The sequence below is a fragment of the Cibotium barometz genome, chromosome 16, assembly GCF_041138505.1.
Source record: "Cibotium barometz isolate CiBa-2024 chromosome 16, ASM4113850v1, whole genome shotgun sequence".
Classification (NCBI taxonomy): Eukaryota; Viridiplantae; Streptophyta; class Polypodiopsida; order Cyatheales; family Cibotiaceae; genus Cibotium; species Cibotium barometz.
Window position 1 is genome coordinate 38,270,259 of NC_141061.1, and position 21,274 is coordinate 38,291,532.

Sequence of the window (21,274 nt, forward strand, 5' to 3'; positions counted from 1 at the left end):
AACCTAAAATACGTGTTACAAAGTAATATCATTTACATGAAACTATTGATGCAAACAATGAATAGCAACCCGCGAAAAAATCATTTGTACAAGCGTTATATAAACCTAGCTAGCACCGCACTACTCGTTGGCAGGTTAGGGCTGAGGCATATCCTAAATTAATGCTTGCATAAGAAGAAATTAGTATTCAATGCAAACATGCCAATACAAATGAGTAGATGGATGCAAGCAGTAGTAGGATGCTTACCACATTCATTGCCACTCCCCAATTGATAGGTGTACCCTTGGACTCCAATTTCTCAAATAGGGCCTGTGTGCCAAACTTGTAGCCATATCTCTCCTCCTGAGAAAATGGAGGGCGGCCTACCATGCTCTCCTACATCAACCAACCAACACAAGGTTTAGGGCATGCAACCAATGCACATCATAGATAATGAATGAAAGAGATTTACAAAAAAACCTATAAAGTATCCAATACCAAGGTGTGAAAAGCCAACACTATCCATCCAAGCCCGTGCGGTTGCCCTCTAGCTGTACCTATCAGGTGTGTCTCTATACTCGGCTTGCATCATCTACCACTCCTCATTGAGCCAAGTACGTTTTGGCTTCCCCCTGTCACACAGCATCCCGCACCTCCGATGATCTACGAGATGCCATGGTTTTAACCATCACACCATTGATCCATTGATTTGGCACTACATCACCGAGAGTGTACTTGTGCTTGATTTGCTCAATGATGAAGTTTTTCTTGTGTTATTCCAAGGCCTCCCACTTCTTCATTACTTCATGCACAAATTGAATATTTAAGAGCTGGCAGATGCGCCCTTTCATGCCCTTCCCTCCTACGTCATCCATGACCGCGGCTCCGTTTGCGAATGATGGTGGCGCATCATATCGGAGGCCAAAGCAAGATGTGAGGCAAGATGCTTAAGGGGAGATCAATGCACAAGTAAGTGTGGAAAGGCATCTAGTGAACCCCTATGCCACAAGGGTCTACTAGTAGTGGCGGAGATTAAATGTCACAAGGGTCTAGTAGTGTCGGGGATCAAATGTCACTTTTCTTACAACATTTGCTTGAGAAAATACAATGTAATCACCAAAACAACTTGCTAAGGTTTGAAAAGATTATTGAAGGCTTGAATCAAAGACCCCAACAATTGCTTGAGAAAATGCAACATGATGAGTAAAACAACTTGCTAATGTTTGAAAACATTATGAAAGGCTTGAATCAAAGATCCCAAGTTAGTGCTCATGATGATGTATTCTTTGATCGCTTGGATCAATGATTCAAAGCTATGGATATATACTTTTAAAGAATTGGAAATACATTGCATAATGGCATTAAAGACATGAGGGAAGGGTTGAATGGCCTAAATCAAGATATGGGCAAAGATAAGGAAGTCCACAATGGATCAATGGTGTGTCTCAAGCTTTGGGACCACAACCTATGGGGCATTTCGTTGGTACAACAAATGTCAACAACACATTCACCTCAAGCTAGTCCACATAAACATGAACAAAGTCAAGGGCCTTTACTTGGAAAGGAGAACTTGCCTCCTTCTAGGATACACCAAGGTGGAACCAGCGCATTTGGAATGTCGATGCAACAAGGTGGCACAAATTTGTATGGGATACCTATGCAATCAAATGTGTCAAACATGCTTATGCACCTAGTGAGTGCTAATATGCTAAATATATTGATGCATGGTTTGTCTCCAATGCAATCGAGAAGTATGGAAAAGGGAAAAGGTGTTGCACATTGAGTGAGCCACATGTACATGGCACTTGGAATACCTCTCCAAGGTTGCATGATCATTATTCCAATGAGTTGGTGGTTGCATCATCAATGATTTGGGTCATCATTTCAATGGTTTGGGACCCAATCATATTAGGCCACATCAATTTAATGACATGGTTGCTCTTCATCCTCCTAGGCCACATGACTGTCCACATAGGGATGATGATGAAGAGTTCAAGGGTGTCAAGGACAAGATTACCTTCACTAAGTTCAAAGGGGAAGGTTCTTTGAATGATGAATTTGAAGAATGGATCAAGAAGATGGAGATTTACGTTAAGCATAGCCCTCATAGTGATAGGTCCAAGGTATTGTTCACACACCACATTACATTTGGAAGGCTATGCTCATGCATGGTGGAGATAATTGAATGCACATGATTATGAGATCACTACTTGGGAGAATTTTAAAGGTGAGATGATAAGGACATTTATTTTAGCCCTCAATCAATCAAAGATGGTGGAAAAAATGGATGACCTTACTTAAACAAGAAATGTCAAAGACTACATGCACAAGTTCATGAAGCTTTCACTTTATGTGGAGGGTTTGAGTAAGGGCTAAAAATTGAAGAAGTTTATCAAAAGGGCTACAAAATAGCATAAGAGTTCATGTGCAAGCTCAAAGCCCTGACATTATCAAGGAGGCTATGCTCTTAGCAAAGATCTATGAAGCAAAGTACGCAAAGTAAGGCAATAGGTCTGACTTTAGCACTTCAATTGTGGGCAAATCTTCAAGTGGTACCACACCTTATTTTGCTCCGAAATTCCCAACCATTTATGGAAAAGGTGGTAGAGAAAATTTCAAACTTGCTACTTGTGGCACATGTTTTGTTTGATAGTGGGAGTACACATAGCTTTGTCAAAAGGTCTATGTGTAGTCTCAAACTACAGCCCATACCTTTACCTTCATGGCATGAATTTTAATTGGCTAATGGGACAAAAATTGATTACACATTGGTATGAAAGAGTGTGGATTTTGTTCTCTTGTGATTATACTTGCAAGGTTGATTTGCTTGTCTTGGATATTATTTTAAGATCATGGAATAATTTCATTTGAGAGCTAAGAGCTTGATGAGAAAGAGATGGTTATGTAAGTCTATGATCAAGAGATGTTAGCAATACTTCATGCGATAAAGAAGTGGCATCACAACTTGTATGGGAGTTACTTCTTTGTAAAGAGTGATCAGAGTGCTCAAATATTTTTTGTCTCAACCTACAGTATCTCCCAAGCAAAGAAGATGGGTGGCTACATTCCCAAACTATGATTCCAAAATCTCTTACATGAAAGAGAAAGAGAACGTTGTGTGGCAAATGCATTGTCAATATGTGGGCATGTACATGCATGGCAATTTTGGAGGTACATAAAGATTGAATATTGGATATCCAAGAGGAATACCTACTGGAAACTGAAGTGGCACCAATGTGGAAAAAATCATAGCAAGGGTCCCATGATGATTTACTACATTTTGAGCTTTGCAATGGACTCCTTCACTATAAAGGCAACGTCTACCTTGTGCCTATATCCAGATACATGAAGAGGGTGTTAGAAGAGATGCATTCTTCTTTGTTATTGGGGCACATGGGGTTGTTCAAGACCTTTTAGAATGCACAATAGAGTTTTTATTGGAAGGGAATTTGGAAAGTTGTGTACGCTTTTGTGACAAGTTTCTTACCTTGCCAAACAAAACAAGGATCTCACACATAAGCCCGGTGGTTTGATTTAGCCTTTGCCTATTCTTCTCAATGGCAAATGGATGCATATTTCTTAAGATCATGAATTTAAGCTCGAAGACTATTGCTTTGGACTGATTAGCAAATGCTTGTGAAGTTTCTTTAGATCCAAATAAGACAGATGCCTTATGAGTGCTTGATACAGAAGTAGGGAGAAATTTTATTGATGCACCAAGGGCTTTAGATATGTGCTTAAAAAGGTTAAATAATAATAAAAAAACTCTTCCCACCATAGAAGAAGAGTTTGAAGCTATTCAAGAAAGCATGGGAATTTCTATTATGGGAAGAGATCCACCAAAAACACCATACTTAGATGGAGAGATCCCTCCACAAGGTTCAATTGACTTGTGGGAGGATAGATGACTTTGTTGAAGATGGAAAAAAAAGGTATTTATAAGAATAAGTTGAGAATTTATTAAGAGTTTATTTGCTTTACGTTTTTTTTTTTTGGGCAAAGATTCAACCCTTGGATACTATATTTCAAAGATACCTCCAAATGTGTTGATTATTTACAATTCAAAGAATTCAGATGATCCACACATTCTATTAATGGTCTTAAAGGTTTTATCAACACACTTAGGATATTCTAAGATACAACATAATGTAAAAAAAATCATGGTAGAGAAGCAAGAAGCAATACGTACATTTGGATATGGTCTAGGGTTTTTAGGAATCAAGGGCAGGGTATTTTCTATGTTATGCAGCTTATGCTAAGGCAGTTATTGATTTGAAAACCCATGCTCTTGGAGGCTACCAGCACCAAAAGTTACTAAGATATAGAGGCAAGCTACCCAAGGAAGACAATATAGAAGATGAGGGCAAACAATTATCCGAAGAGGATAACCTTGAAGAAGAGGGTAAACAACTGCCCAAGGAAAAAGGAGGGCAAATGGGCAAACTCTTTGAGGAAGAGAAACAGAGCAAGAAGGGGAAAAGAAGAAGACTTTTTTAAAGAAGAAGAAGAAAACTTTTGCTACTTGTATTGGAAACTTTTGCTACTTGTATTGGAAAAAAATATCGGTTACATAATGTTTATCTTAATACAAAGTAGAAGCCAGAACATAGTGTGGGATTCTCATTTAGAAGCCAAGCCTATCTTCAAAATTTAATAAGATTTTCATCACCATGACTATTTCTCCATCTTACATAAAGATACTCTTTATTGAGCACGATGAATGTTTATAATATATTGATGTTAATAATAGTGACTAATTGTTTTTCGTATAAACTAACATGGCTTTTAAGAATTACATTGTATGGTTGCATTTGCCGTTGTTAGAATTTGTTGAAGAGCTCTTGTAATGCATTTGTTTTGGTTTTTCCCATCACCGTGTCAAGTTGTATGAAAATAGTTGAAATTTTCCATGCCTTGAGTATTCCATGCAGCAAGAAGCCCTTGGTTCTTCACAAAGTATGGGCTATGTTCAAAAAAAATAGCATTCATGGAGAAGAAGAAGAAAAAGCATATTAATAATCGATAGATGATCAATTAATCAATGTACGAATTACGTGGATAAAAATATCTTACTAAGTAGAAGGTCATGTCCTTGTTCCCCCCATAGCTACAATTGTTTTCACAAGCATCTTGATTGATGTTTCAAAATCACCTTCAGTACTTTGCTTACGTAAGAGTTTTATAAAATTATCAAGCTCTAGACTCTCATGCAAAGATTTTTCATCCTTGGATCACTAGCTCGGTTAGTTGTGTACTCACATAGAGCTTTCTAACATTCCCATACTATTGTAACCTATTTGTTCTCATAGTTTGACAAGAACCTCCTAGCTTTGTCTTCTCCCATTGACACATCTACTAGAACATCACAAGTGGCACCTGATTGCTTGTCATCATTTTTAAGTTGCAGATGTCCACCATGAAAACCCATGTTAGAGAGTAATATCTCACATTTCTCTAAACATGCATCCGATAGCTTTGATGGCAAAATGGAATGAGCATAGTCAAGATGAAGCTTTAATAGCTTATCGACTATTCTAATTTTTGCATGTAAAGTAAAAATGTGAACTCTGTAGCGTTGATATGGCTTTGTATCCCTTCTTTCTTATTGAAACATTATCACATGCCTCCACCACCTCATCACGCTTGACCAAGTCACAAAAGTCATTGTAAACATCCTTGACTACCCTCCTTCTAAGCCTTGCACACTTCGGAAGCTTGAGCATTTCAATCAAGTCATTGTTTTTGATAGCAAACTTGATTATAGCAATTCTATCTATAGGATTATCTACGTAAAAATCTCCCACACTATTCATATAGCTTCAAGCAAGCTTCATTTGTTTTTTCTTAGCACCCCCATGTGTTGCTAGGCATGTAGCACTCTTAAATTGTATAGATCTTTCCCTTTATCTAAAAGAAGTGCTTTTTAGTTGGGTTTTTTGGAGTGCATGTTTCTCCCATTTTTTTTAATGCTTATGTAAGCTCTGTCATTTCTTCTTGAGATGATTGAAGTAGTCTTTCTAACTCATTTACATGCTGAGTTTGTGAGATCACATTGTCTTTAAAATATTGCTTGTACACACCAAGCATGATTTCAGCCATGTGTGTGTATTGATAATGGGAAATGGTAGCTTGATTGTTCAATCTTGAACAATACCTAAATAAGCCTTCTCTACCATCCCCAATGAATCAAACAAAATCTTGCAAAGTGTTGAATGATGGAGGCTTACTAGTTGATGGATCAAGAGGGTATAGATTTCCTTGAACCCACATCCACATGGTTCTTCCCTTCTGCATGTAATCTTTGAGCTTCAGCCTCATCATGTAGAGCTTTATGACTTCTCTATGTGTAGTAGCCTTTGTCAAGCAACAAGTTGATATGGTGTCTTTTCTTTAAGTAAGGGTCGACCCTTTGAGCCACCATAGCAGGAAAAGGAAAGAAAGCTGTATTAAAGACAAAATGATGAAGATTCAAAGAGAAAGCAAGAGATGGAGAGGAGGCAAAAAAGACAATAAGAAGAAAAGAGAGAGAAATACTCACATCATGCTCTATGGAAGAGAGTAGTATGTTATGATTTCAATTTTTTGGAATAAGCTTATTTTAGAAAACATTCAAAAGTGTACTAAATTAGGTAAGATGGCTGCGAAGTATAGATGAATTAAAGGAACTATAGATACAAGATGGATGGCATATGAAAGACACTATCCTCTAGGTTAAAAAATTCATTTAATATATCTATTTGTCTCTACTATTTTAGTTAAATCACTTTGATTAAGAAAGTTAATCCAATCCTTACACGACCCTTTTGTTTCCATTTTGGCCATAATGGATGGCTTGGGGAACAATCTAAATAGAGGATCAAGTGGTTGAGCAAACCACATTACTTAGATTTATATGCTAATGCACCTCTTTCCTATAGAATTGAACCAATTTACATGCCACATGAAAGAAGATAGTACAATTTGGAGTTCTACAACCTAAAAAGGCATAATCCCAACAACCCCTACAACTTCCCTTGCTTCCAACCAGCCCACCAATCATTTTTCAAGGATTTTCAAGCCTACATATTGTCACTGCTTCTTTCATGGAAAGATATCCTTGATCTAGATTTTGTTGTAGACAGATGCTTTCTTAACCTCACCATCATCCTCATCAATAGAAGGTGACCAATTGTATGAGGAAACTTCCACTTCATTTTTGTCCTCATTGATTTTGGGAGAAGGGTGAAGGATATATATATCATTTTCTCACAATTGGCCTACACTCATGCACTATACACCTTGACCAATTTCTTGATCCTCAACATTGGCAACCCTTCCCATCAAGTCTTTCTTGCACAACATACTATTAAATTTTGTAAAGCATATAAGCAGGTAGGTGCTTCCAACATACAAGCACATGCATTAAGCACACCTACTTGTATTTTCCCATGTACATGCATTTGCATCAACATGTATACCCTCAGCATTGACTCTCCAATTAAACACCACCAACTAGCCTCGCCATGCGACATATATTGTACACCAAGAACCTCTCAAATTACTTTCCTCTCAAGTCTCTCACCACAACCATTTGTCTCCCTAGGTCCAAAGGACGGACCTAGAACTGGGAGGTTAGAACGTTACTTCAAGGTTAACATGGACCATCGACATGCATCAACAGTGTGCATTTGATCTTACGATAAGCTTAGTGGAAGTATGTGTTTGTCACAAGTGGATATAAGCTATCTACAATAAGCTTAGTGGAAGTATGTGTTTGTCACAAGTGGATATAAGCTATCTACAATAAGCCAGAAGCATGTATAAGGAGTGCAAAGTCACTAAAGGATTTACACACATAATGGGCACCACCTAAAAGAACATTGGCCACCCTTACATATGTTTTGTCTGCCTAAGCAGGAATTTATAACTTGTCACAATCATTGTATTTCCCATATAACTGCACTTAATGATGTACTTAAGGGATGAATGAGAAAAGTGAAAGAGCTGGAATCCACTCAATTTATGATGATTAAACTAGACAATAAGTGGGTTCCCAATGAGTTATTGGGTGTGGATGCCCAAACTTATAACTCCCTTGTATATAACTGATTTTTGTTAAATTTGCAGCAATGTGATGAGCTATGGTGCATCAAATGCAAGAATCAACATCATTAGCAAAGAGATTAGATGATGATTAAGACATGATTAGTGAGCAATTAATTGATAGCTTAATGTAGGCATGGATAATAAAAAACCAGCAAATTCTCATTAGGCCAATGCCTCAATTTATAGAGTTATCCAAGCATCTAATCCCACTGATCTCTTCTTGATTCACTCTACCCCTTTTGCTTGATTATCTCCACCTCTTGCCAGAATATCTCCACACATCCTAAATCTTCTCATGCTACCCTTTATTCTCTCCCAGTAGATACTTCTCACCTTTTCACAACTTCTCTCTCATTTATAGGTTCTCTTTTACAGCCTCTTGCTAAGGGCTTGTTCCTGCACCCACCCTATTCACTTGTATATTTCAACACCTCCCCTCAAGTGAATAATCCTAGCACACCTCGGCCCTATACCAAGTTTCCCTCTTACGTGGTAGTTCGCGACTAGTGCCTCAAGTCCCTAAACTCATAGTCCTTGACACACTCTCTCTCTATGTGTCCAGGGCTACTACAAGTGCCGGTGACCTTGACTAAAGTGCTCACACATACATCTACCACATGGCCTACATGACCTTGACTAAAGTGCTCACACATACATCTACCACATGGCCTACATCATCGGTGGCTCAGAGGTGATTTTACTCTATTGGGGCAGGTTACATTGGGTTGTGAGGTTTCTCTCTCTCTCTCTCTCTCTCTCTCTCTCTCTCTCTCTCTCTATCTCTCTCTCTCTCTCTCTGAAAAGATGATCGGACTCCACTTCCTTAGGAGCCTCCATGAAGTTTGCCGATGGTTCCTTCTCCACTGGGTTTGCTGTAGTAGTCTCTTGCCATGTGTCTTGGCTTCCCACAGTTGTGGCAACAAGTGAAGGTCCTTCCTCCTGCTCTACCTCTTCCTCATCCTCGTCCTCATGAGAATCCTCCTCGGGTGAAGAATATGCTTTTTCTTCTCCAGCTATTGAGTCCAGCCATTTCTTCTCTTTGACCTTGGTCTCTTGCTCTAGTAGAGCTCCTTCTATCTCATGCAGCTTCAATTCAGGTACATTCTTTAAGGTTGCTACAATGTTTTCATATTCACCTCTGTCCACACTCTTTAGAAGAACTGCTAGTGCCTCATCATCTTCTACCTTTTTTGCCAATGGCTACCAGTTGTTGCTTAATGCTTTTATATTTGTTCAAGTCTGTGATTAAAGGTTCACTTTCCTTCATATCTAGTTTGTAGAATATCATTAACAGATTTATCTTTAATTTTTTTGCTTGAGTGCCAAATAATTTATTGAGTTCATCCCATGCATCTTTTGCCCATTGTATCCCTGTGATGTGATGAATGATTTCATCATTTAAACTGAGTGCGATGAGTCCTAATGCTTTCTCATTCCTGCTCTTCCACTCATTTTTCCCACTCACCTTTGGGCATTCATCTCTTCCCTCAACTAGCCCCCACAGATTTTTCCTCATGAGCAAATACATGGTTTTTGTTTGCTTTGTATAAAACTGCTCCCCATTAAATTTGGCTATCTCTTGTGCCATGCTCATGTGATGATGTGAAGGGGTCTTACCTCTTGATCTAATTTCAAGATTCAAGGGTAGTTTCTACCCTTTTACAACTCAATTTGGTGTTTAGGTGATGATTACAACAAATTTATCAGCATAAATTCACCAGAAATTACATAAAGCAAAGAGTAACAAATCTATACTAAATGGTTGGAGTATCAAACCATCTCCGAATTGCAATCTGAAGCTATAGGGATCTGTATCAGATACCCAATGGTTAATTTGAACCCTCAATTGCACCAAAATATAGTGATTAGTGTTGATTAATCTTGATTAGCAAAATAATACTCTATTTTGTGTGCAAAAAATAGAGTATGCGGGGAATCCAGATCTAGGGCCTTAGAGTTCAAATGAGCTCAACTCCTTTCAAAGCCATCAATATAACAGTTAGTATAGTAGAGGATTAAGCCAAGAAAAACAAGATTTGACCAAACATTGAATGCTTAATCTCTAATTTACCAAAGTCACCTGCAGATTTGATGCAGAGCTTGGATCTCTCACTGTAGACTTGATGAAATCAAAAACTGTCTTAACCAGCTTGTAGAGAACCCTTGAAAATCCTTGGAGCCAAGAGGAATTAGACCAATTGTATCTGTGGAAGAGAAGATATCAGTTTTGCTTCCAGAAACAAATGTTTGAGAAATCACGATTTCTAGCAACAGCAGCCCCAGCGGTTTGACGAATTGAGTAGATGGGCTGGTACGTGGGGAGTATGGCTAGGTGGGGCTAGAGTCTTGAAGCCTATTGTTAAGCCTGGAGGGAGATCAAGCCCCTCCACTAGCTGGGGGTACATAAGTTATTTGAAAAAAGAGGTAAAAACTTGATTATTTCCTAATCCTAATTAACTAGGTGATTAGCAAGATAATGGGCTCATAAATTTGATGGATTCTAAGCTAGGCTCTCATAACATGTTAAATTTGTAGCAATGTGATGAGCTATGGTGGATCAAATACAAGAATCAACATTTAGCAAAGAGATTAGATGATGATTAAGATGTGATTAGTGAGTAATTAATTGATAGCTTAATGTAGGCATGGATAATCAAAAATCAGCAAATTCTCATAAGGCCAATGGCTCAATTTATAGAGTTTACATCCAAGCATCTAATCCCACTGATCTCTCCTTGATTCACTCCACCTCTTTTGCTTGATTATCTCCACCTCTTTCCAGAATATCTCCACACATCCTAAATCTTCTCATGCTACCCTTTATTCTCTCCCAGTAGATACTTCTCACCTTTTCACATCTCTCTCATTTACAAATTCTCTTTTATAGCCTCTTGCTAAGGGCTTATTCCCACACACACCCTATTCACTTGTATATTTTAACAATTTTCTCTAATGAGAAGGGGAATTCCCTTGAGTGTTAATTGAGAGTGTGCTCTTGCTCCTTGTGCTCTAGCTCTCCACCCTATCCTCTTGTTCTCTCAGTAGTGCTTATTATGTGAGAGTGAGTGCGTGAGAGTTCTGCACTCTTACCCTGTTAATCCTGCCATGTCTTGCCAGTGTGAGAGTGAGCTATTATCTTGCTAGTGAGAGAGTGAGAGTGAACTATTGTCTTTGCACGGTGGAGCAGTCTTGCAACAACACGGGGAGTGCCAAGGTCAATGTAGACAACTCTCGTGGTGATAACGGTATCGATGTGGATGATGATGACACATGTGTAAAAGATGGCAGATGTGCCACTAGGAGTTCATTTCAGTCTAGGGCTTCTATAAGAGGTAAATCTTCTTGTGGGGAGACTTCCAGGGATGGAAGAGATGATGTGGTTTATAAGGTCTCTTTATACACCATGGGGGCTATAAATGTGTTTGTGGTATCAAATCACGTGCATAATATTTAAGAGATATTTAAAGGAAGATATGAGTGGTTTTCTTCTTTTGATGAGCAATGATTGTGCATTTCATTAGCTTGTTATTTTTACTTAGAATGCTAGGCAATATGTATGAGCTATAAAGCTTGTCCTAAAGTATATCTTTTCAAAAATCCTATGTTGTCCAACGATTTATAAGAGCATAGGGGACTTATCATGACCTCCAATGATATAAAACATAAAAAAAGTACTAAAACCTTACTTTGGGATTTTAGATGAATTGTGAGATTTGAACTCATTTAGAGAGATGTTATAAATTTATTATCATGAACTCTTATCGTGAGAATTTCAAATGTACTAAAAATAGTATTGAAGAAAGAATGAACTTCCTTTAAGATTACTTTTTGCTAGCAAACATGTTTCAAATGAAGAATGAAAAAATTTTAACTCACAAGCTTATTTATGAAAAAGGACAGTTGTAGGCCTTTACATTAAGAGCACCCTCGACTGTTTCACTCTATAGAAAACCTACACATCACTTCATTTAACACTAGTTCTGTAATTGGACACTAAAGTGTCCTGAGGACACTTTAGTGTCCTGTTTCTAACCAAAACTTTGAAATTTTTTGGGGAACCTAGAAACAACATTTCTACACCTTGTTTCAAACATAGGTCAGTTAAAAGTTTTTAAAAAGGAGATTTTTCATGATGTCAAAACAGAAGCTATATTAAAAATTTGACAAAAAACTCTAACTTGAAATTTTCATTGAAATTTGAAGCTTTTTTGTCAAAAATCCCATAAAATGCCTATAACTTCTTGAATAAATCATGTTTTTCATGTTTGTAAAAGTCAATTGGTAGAACTTGGGGTTTCAAAACAACACAATCTCCTTTAGGTCCTAGTTCCTAAGCTACTTGTGAACTATAACAAAAATGTCATAATTACCAAGATGCTGAAAAAGAGAAAAATTTTGGCCTTCCAAAGGTACTTCCATAAAACTAGGGTTATGTTAGTGCAAATTGGCAATCAGAAATGATTATATAGTTCAAAACCAACTTAATACATATTTTTTGGGGTCCCAAGCTTAAGTAAATCTTGCTACTTGAGCGCTATCTTAGTTTTTTAATCGTGCTACATTTTTCAAAATTTCTAAATTCTCTCTCAACAACCATGAAACAAAGGTTTTAGGTGCCCAAAAGATGTTTGTACAATGTACCTTAGCGGAATTATTCTATACAGACAAAATGTTGCAAGTTTACTAAGGAATGTAATGTGTATGACTGAAGAATCTAAATCTAGAATTTTTGTTGTGTGCAGTTTTGACATTTTGAAACAATTAATATTTGTAGCTTACTAAGGGGCTTTTTAATTACATATAACTTTAAGATCTCAATGGATAGAGTAAGCATTGTATCACCTTTAAAATTTGCAAACACATTAAAACCATGTATTGGTTTGGATACAAATGGATGCTAAAAAGTGGTGTATCAAACACACACAACTTCCTACTATTTTAGACACTCTCAATTGAATTTTATTTCATGTGAAACTTGGCAAAATCTTTGACACAAATATGAAATAATTACTTGGAATTTTTCACAGGGCTTAGTGATTTTTTTCTCTAAGCTTATAAGGCGGTTTTCTCAAACCTGAGTTGCAGTCTCATGCAAGTCCTATTTATGGGTGTAATTCCTTATCGTGCCAGCATCCAAATTGCAAGGTTACATTTTTTAAAGACACACTAGGTCACATATTCAAACTCCTCAAGAGGGATTTTGAATATGTCTTTCCTAGCACAAGTAGCATTTTATTTGCATCATCCGAAAAAGGACACTTAAGTGTCCTTTTTTGGTACCAAACTAGTGTTAAGAGGTATTTTGAAATTACATTTTCTATGAATTAAAATGATCCCTTGTTTTTACAAACTCACAATTCTTTTATAAAAAATACCTTAGTACATTTCTCTAAATGTATCTCAAAAACTTGAAATAGAAAACCTGTTTTGTTGAATTCAAGTGATACAGTACACATATATTAAAGCAAACCCCTAAGAGCGCATCATAAAGTTGCACCACAATATAGAGTCCATAGAAGCATCTAGTAATGTCAAATTGTGAGGATCTATTGTAGCAAAAAAACAAGTTATAAACCTTGGCTACGTAAGAGTTAGCAAGCCCCTACATGATAATATGGTAATGCAAAGCTTTGAATCAATAAACATGATTGTGAACAAGCCATGCTTTTAGATTTCCCAAGCATGAGGATTGGGGACTTTTACAAGGATTAGAAAGAAAGCATATAATAGTCATTCTCTCATCAAATGTTAACAAAGGTTAGCAAAAGGCATGCCACGAGTATCATAATTTACAAAGGAGAAAGGTAACATCCTTTTGGATATGGCTAGATTTGGTTGTGAAGTATCATAATTTACAAAGGAGAAAGGCAACCTCCTTTTGGATATGGCTAGATTTGGTTGCCTTCGCAACAAGAAGATCACGTGAAAGCACACTATAATCGAGAAAAATCATAAAGCCCATCCCATTCTCCATAGTAAGGAGAAGGTCGAAATAGTCATGAGACGAGGAAGGACATCTCATTGCCTCACCTACATGTGCCCTCATCTCTTCTCTATATTATCTTAAAGAAGAGTTTCACAAAGCTTGACCACACCCTCCTCCTCCACTTCCTCTCTGTTTCCTCCGCTCCCAGGTTGTTTTCGTCCGCTCTCTTTGTCCTTGCGTTCTTTGTAATGTGGCTCCTCCTGAGCTGGGCGTACCCTGGCGGTCCAGCCTGGGGAATGAGGAGCTTCTTCTGCAAGCCTGTTGCCTCCCGCCGCCTACCTCCCATTCCAGGTCCACGTGGCCTCCCAGTACTGGGTTCCCTCCTCTCTTTCTCCGGAACTTGTAGCTACACCGCCCACCGCCGCCTTGCGGCCCTCGCGTCCAGCCACAATGCTCGCTCTCTCATGGCTGTAAGTTTGGGGTCCACACGCGTTGTCGTCTCCAGTCAGCCTAGCGTTGCCCGCGACATTCTATGCAGCACCGCCTTCGCAGAACGCCCTCTCACCCAGTCGGCGCAGCAGCTCCTCTTCGGGCGCGCCGTTGGATTCGCGCCCTACGGAGATCACTGGCGCAGCCTCCGCCGCCTTGCCGCCTCGCACCTCTTCTCCCCATGTCGCATTGCGGCTCACGAGCGCACCCGCCAGCTCGAAGCATCCATCATGCTAGAAGCCATAGCCTCTCACGTCCATGATAGCTGCGTGCAGAAGGTGCGCCCTTACCTGCAGCATGCAGCCCTCAACAACATTTTGGCCACCGTGTTCGGCAGGCGTTACGCATTCTCCGAGCATAACAGCGCCGAGGCTGTGGAGGTGCAAAGCATGGTGCGGGAAGGCTTCGAGCTGCTGGGAGCCTTCAACATGGCGGACCACTTGCCTGCAGCTTTCGAGTGTGTCGACCCCTTGCGCATCCGACAGCGCTGTGACGAGCTAGTGCCGCGAGTGCACGCGTTCGTGCAGAAAATAATAGACGAGCACAGGAGCAGCAATATTGCTGGTGCTATCACTCGCAATAGTAACACGAGGGATTCGTGCGACTTTGTGGACGTGCTCCTCGGTTTGGAAGGGGTGGAAAAATTGGCTGATGCCGATATGGTATCCATTCTGTGGGTGAGTTGCAAAATAATAATGTTCTACCTTCTTACTTACGCTAGTCATGTATAAGCTCTCCTCACATTTACGTGAAGTACTAATTTTTGGTTGCTGACTCGTGTTTGGCCATATTGTGACAATAGGAGATGATTTTCCGAGGCACAGATACCATGGCCATCCTTACAGAGTGGATCCTTGCCGAGCTCGTTCTGAATCCTACCGTGCAGGCAAAGCTGCATGCTGAAGTGGAGGCCATGGTGGGGGTAAAGGGTGACACCGTCCGCGATGCCGATGTGGCCAGCATGCCTTACCTGCAAGCAGTTGTGAAAGAAGGTCTGCGCCTACATCCGCCTGGGCCTTTGCTGTCGTGGGCAAGGCTCGCCATGCACGACGTGGAGGTTGCGGGCCATCATGTCCCTGCCGGAACCACGGCCATGGTGAACATGTGGGCAATCACGCATGATCCCGCCATTTGGTCCGAACCCGACAAGTTCGCGCCAGAGCGGTTCCTACCTAGGGACGGCGGGGAGGACCTGGATGTGAGGGGGAGCGACCTGCGCTTGGCTCCCTTCGGTGCGGGCGCAAGAGTTTGCCCCGGCAAGGCCCTCGCCTTGGCAACAGTTCACCTCTGGGTGGCCAAGATCGTGCAACGATTTCACCTCTCCGTAGACGAGCGCTATCCTGTGGAACTTACGGAGCTGCTGAAGCTTTCCTGTGAAATGGCGGTGCCTCTGTCGGCTCATTTCACTGATATACACCTATCCTTTTAGGTACTTTGTTTTAGACGCAAGTTTAAAAATTTGCACCGTATTCCATACTATAGAATAAGAGACTACTTTATGCATTTTTTAACATCTCATAAGGCTTTAGGTGGAATATCGAGTCATTTTATATAATAATAAACACTATTTTCATAAGTTTCTCAGTAGATGATAGATGGATCAATTTGTTTTAAATATTCACAGATGTATATGAGGGATTCTTGAACACACCATCCCTTTGCCATGCTTCCTTCTGGCCTTTCCCTTTTTCCCACAAATATCTTCAAGGTTTTCATGAAGCATTCAAGAAAGGACACCCACTAGCTATGACCAATGCCACATATAGCCACCTCATCCACCAAATGTACTAGAAGGAGAAATTGAGTTGTGAGTATGCTTCTTGGAAAGCTTTCTTCAATCATACACACCGCCTCAATTGAGTCAATGTGCGAGCCTTCTCAATGAAATCTGGATAAACCTCCTTTGGCACTATCCACCTATTCAACAAAGGAATAAATGATAAATTAAAGAATAATAGATAATTCCAAAGCTATATATTATACCAAATGCACAAATCTATAAGCAAGGGTTCATGTACGTTGTTTTGTTATCAATGCAATTTTAAAAGTTGAGACCATCACCTTGTCTTACAACTAAATTAAAATGTTTAAATATGTATGCTTGATTGATTATTTTAGTGAAGACATGAATTTATTAGTATGTATGCTGGACTAAAACCGTGGGTCCACATCTCTGTGAAAATCCATCTGGTACTCTATGGCCAAGGGTTCCCAAGACTCGGGGTGTGGACTGATAGCCGGGCCAGTAGGAAATCCTTCTAGGTCTCACCACCGGGAAGGAGTTCTCTAACAATAAACTTGCCTAGCAGGGTGGCACGACTCTAAATAGCAGGCTCAATGAGGCCTAGCCTCCCTCTACGACATGGCTGAATGATCACTCTCCATGCCACCTTGACCTTGGTTGGCCTCACATCACTACCGGCCCATAAGAAGTTCCGGATCAATTGACTATACCTAGCCAATACATGCCTAGGAGAAGGCCTAGCTAGGGAGAGCCTCACAGAACTCTAGTGTAATAGCTTCTTTCGAATACCTAGAAGGAGAAGGGTGAGCTACTGCTCAAAAGAGATATCAATTCCCACCTAGCAACCAAGATACCAAATTGGAGTGCCGCTCGGGATCCACTAAAAAGCCTCAACTAGGCACCAAGTCAGGGCGGCGGGTGCTGAGTCTACCCAAAAACCACATGACTTGTTCCAGTTGGTATGTGCTCTTGATGCGCGACAAAAAATCTTGATCGCCTCTTTTGAAAAAGGAAGGTTGTTGTGACGTCTACAAACTCTGAGTCAAGAAGCTCCTTCTGCATGTGTAGAGAGGAAGATGTAATCCCTGAAGCCCGATCTTCTGGGCTGAGAGAAAACTCCTTATGGCCTTGGTGACAAATAGGAAGAGGTAAGATGCTAGAGGACAGCCCTACCAAACCGAGCGAGAACGGGGAAATCCATGGGCTCCCTGAACGAGAACCTAGCTATGTGATGCTGAGTAAAGTCATGAGACTCCAGAATCGAGTCCATGAGGAAACCCATCCGGCTCATTGTGCCCTCCATGAGGAAACACATCTGGCTCATCCTGCCCTCCCAAAAATTTAAAAGTTGAGACCATCACCTTGTCTTACAACTAAATTAAAATGTTTAAATATGTATGCTTGACTGATTATTTTAGTGAAGACATTGATTTATTAGTATGTATGTTGGACTGAGACCGTGGGTCCGCATCTCTGTGAAAATCCATCTGGTACTCTGTGGCCAAGGGTCCCCAAGGCTCCGGGTGTGGGCTGATATCCGGGCCAATAGGAAATCCTTCTAGGTCTCACCACCGGGAAGGAGTCCTCTAACAACCAACTTGCCCAGCAGGGCACGACTCTAAATATCAGGCTCAATGAGGCCTAGCCTCCCTCTACGACATGGCTGAATGATCACTCTCCATGCCACCTTGACCTTGGTTGGCCTCACATCACTACCAGCCCATAAGAAGTCTAGTATAATAGCTTCTTTTGAATACTTAGAAGGAGAAGGGTGAGCTACTGCTCAAAAGAGATATCAATTTCCACCTAGCAAAACCAAGATACCAAATTTGAGTGCCACTTAGGATCCACTAAAAAGCGTCAACTAGGCACCAAGTCAAGGCGAGTGCTGAGTCTACCCAAAAACCACATGACTTGTTCTAGTTGATATGTGCTCTTGATGCGTGATAGAAAATCTCAATCGCCTCTTCTGAAAGGAAGGTTGTTGTGACGTCTGCAAACTCTGAGTCAAGAAGCTCCTTCTGCATGCATAGAGGGGAAAATGTAATCCCCTTAAGCCTGATCTCCTGGGCTGAGAGAAAACTCCTTATGGCCTTGGTGACAAATAGGAAGAGGTAAGATGCTAGAGGACAGCCATACCAAACAGAGCAAGAAAGGGGGAATCCATGGGCTCCTTAAATGAGAACCTAGCTATGTGATGCTGAGTAAAGTCATGAGACTCCACGAAATCGAGTCCATGAGGAAACCCATCCGGCTCATTGTGCCCTCCATGGGGAAACCCATCCAGCTCATCCTGCCCTCCCGAAAGCTCCCATCTACCCTATTATAAGCATTCTCAAAGTCTAGGAGTAGCACTATGAGGTCCTGCTGTCACATCCTACCTGAAGCTGTTGCCTCCCAAAAGGTGAAAATATTGTCCAAAATGCTCCGATCCTGAACAAATCTGGTTTGAGTGTCATGAATCTAGTTTAAGAGAAAGGGCTGAAGTCTCCTAGTAATGGCCTTGGTCAAGATCTTATAGGCAGTCCCTAGAAGAGTGATTGGTCTCCACTGTTGGATCTTCAACCTGTCACCAGGGAATCAAGTGAATCAAGCCCTCTGGCACCTCTCTGGCATGGAGCCTTTGAGTATAATCTCATCAAGTGAATCAAGCCCTCTGATAGCCTCTCTTGCATGGCACTTGTATTATTAGCATAATCTCATTAAAGGCAATGCGAAGGCCACCTTCCATGAGGTCCTAGTGAGACGAAGAAAGATAGAGATTGGAAGCCCGTATGCCCCTGGGTAATGCCATCATCACCTTTGGCAAATCCTCTACTCTTTGAATGGAGTCAGAAGGATTGAAGAGATGGGGGAGCCACCTCTCTCATGTGTCACCAAACCCTCTCACGCGCATCCATCACTTGCGAGAAGAGAATAAAAGAAATCAGTGGTGATGTCTCTCACATGGGGGGGTCAAAAACAATAGCTCCATCCTAGCCATGTAGCATTGCGAATACCATCTCTCCTCTTGGGGGGGGGGACGACTATCTTAAAGAAGTCTCTTGTGACTCTATCCCTAGCTTGGGTCCAGAATGAAGCTCTGGCATAATATTTATACTCCACCCTCCTCTCCTTAATGGGTGTAATCTCTATGTGGTCGGTAGCAAGCTAGCTCTCAACCCATGGGCTATCTGGGGAATGCTCCTTACACCGTTGTAAAGAGGCTAAGTCCCTCCTTAGAATCCTCTCTTGGTCTCGAAAGCCCTCTAGTTTGCTCTGGGCTACCTCCTCCAAGAAACTGCTGATCTCCCATAGGCCAACATCCAATGTGCATGTAGTAGCGGAGCCTGACGTAAAGTCCAATCCCACCCAAATTTGCTCGATCTTTTTGTGCAAATCTTGGAGTCCTAAACGAGGCTATCCGGAATCCTAGAGCTCACATGCATGTCGTGCCTCGGGTCCTCGTGGGATAGAATAATCGGGGTATGATCTGAAAATGAAGTGGCTGCCAAGATACTCCTCCTATATTCGATCTCAAGAAGCTGAGGCTCCCAGGGCTACACCCAAACTTTGGTAGATGCCATGGGCCCTATCCCCTAAGTGCCAGTATCAACTCCTCCTGGCGGGCAGAGCACTTTGCTCTTGAGACTGTGGTCATACCTCCTCCAAGTCTATCCTCTGCTGCCTCTATATTATGTTAAAGTTTCCTCCCATATACCAAAAGTAGACTGGGGAAGGGCCTATCAAATTGTGCTCCAAAAGAGGGCTCTACCTGCAATGGCGTTCAGGGCATAAAAATTGAAGAAGCCAACACTATCCTCTCCAATCAAGATGGTGACCCACCATTCTCACCCCGAGACAATTAATCATGAGCTTGTCTCATGGTTGGCACAAGCTGATCATAGAAAGAGATGCAAACTCCTTCTTGAGTCCCTATGGGGCCAAAGGATGGAGACCAAAAGGTATGACTCTTGCCTGGTAAAATCTTCCGACATTGACGGATACACCCCTCTGATAGATACGGAGGAGATACAATGCTCCTGAAGAAAAAGGATGTCAATAGGTCCCCCCACTAGGGCTCCTTGAAGCTCTCTTCTAAGGATTTATCCTCTATGAAAGCATTGAGGCCCCCCTAAAACCTATATGTTCCAGGAGACTATCCACATATCAATATCTATGTGAGGCAGAATTGCCCTCCACTTGAAGAGTCTTGGATGAGGGCTTAGATGGGGAATAATCACAATCCATCCTGGGCGCGCAAACTGGGGTGCGGATCCTGTCCTCCATGTGATGCCATTGCTTCCAAGTTCAAGATTATGCGTGTACTATGGACTCCATCAATCACAATGGAGGTACCTGTAAGAGGGGGGGAGAGGTATTGCAACATAAGTATGCATGAATACAAAGAGCAACACCTCCAGGCTGGAGGTCACCATCTCCTTCTCTTGGTCTCTATGGGTTGAGCCTCCAAGATCCATCCTAGCCAATGGCCATAGATGGGTGACTATGTCGCTGATGCAAAGATCATGAAGATGATGCGATAGTTCAACTGCTTAAACTTTGATGGGCGATAGTCATCGAGTTTGAGTCCCACTCAGTCCGTGGAGTTGCACTCACAAGGAAAGAGAAGATCATCATGCCATTGTCTGGTGTAGAGGGTCTGGAACGGTGGAAAACCACACATATCCAAAGCGGTGCTACTCTCTCCTCAAACATATCTGTCTCTTCCACCGAAAGACAATGGAAGAAAATATAATCCATTGGCTGCCCTAAGATCCTAGGCCCCCCCTAGTGACTCTGGCAAGAGAGCCCTCACCTAGGAGGAGGCGACAATGGTCATCTTAACTAGCTCAGAGAAGTAGTGAATCAATCATCTCGTGCGTCAAAAAACTCTAAAAATTAGGTTTTTTCAAAAAAATTCAAAAGTGCATTTTTCCCTCTCAAAACCCAACCCAAACCATACTATATCAAAAAACTTCTTTTTTCACCTCAGATTTTCTCTCCCTACACATTATTCTCCTCTCCAACATCATCCTCGTCACCCCAAACCTCAAATCTCTATAGCTCT

The 21,274-nt window shown here is 41.0% G+C and overlaps 1 pseudogene; it reads left to right on the top strand.

The window, feature by feature from the left end:
* The first annotated feature begins 1,911 nt into the window (after nucleotides 1-1,911).
* On the top strand, nucleotides 1,912-15,909 carry LOC147630623 (cytochrome P450 78A4 pseudogene; annotated as a pseudogene).
* Nucleotides 15,910-21,274: the final 5,365 nt, after the last annotated feature.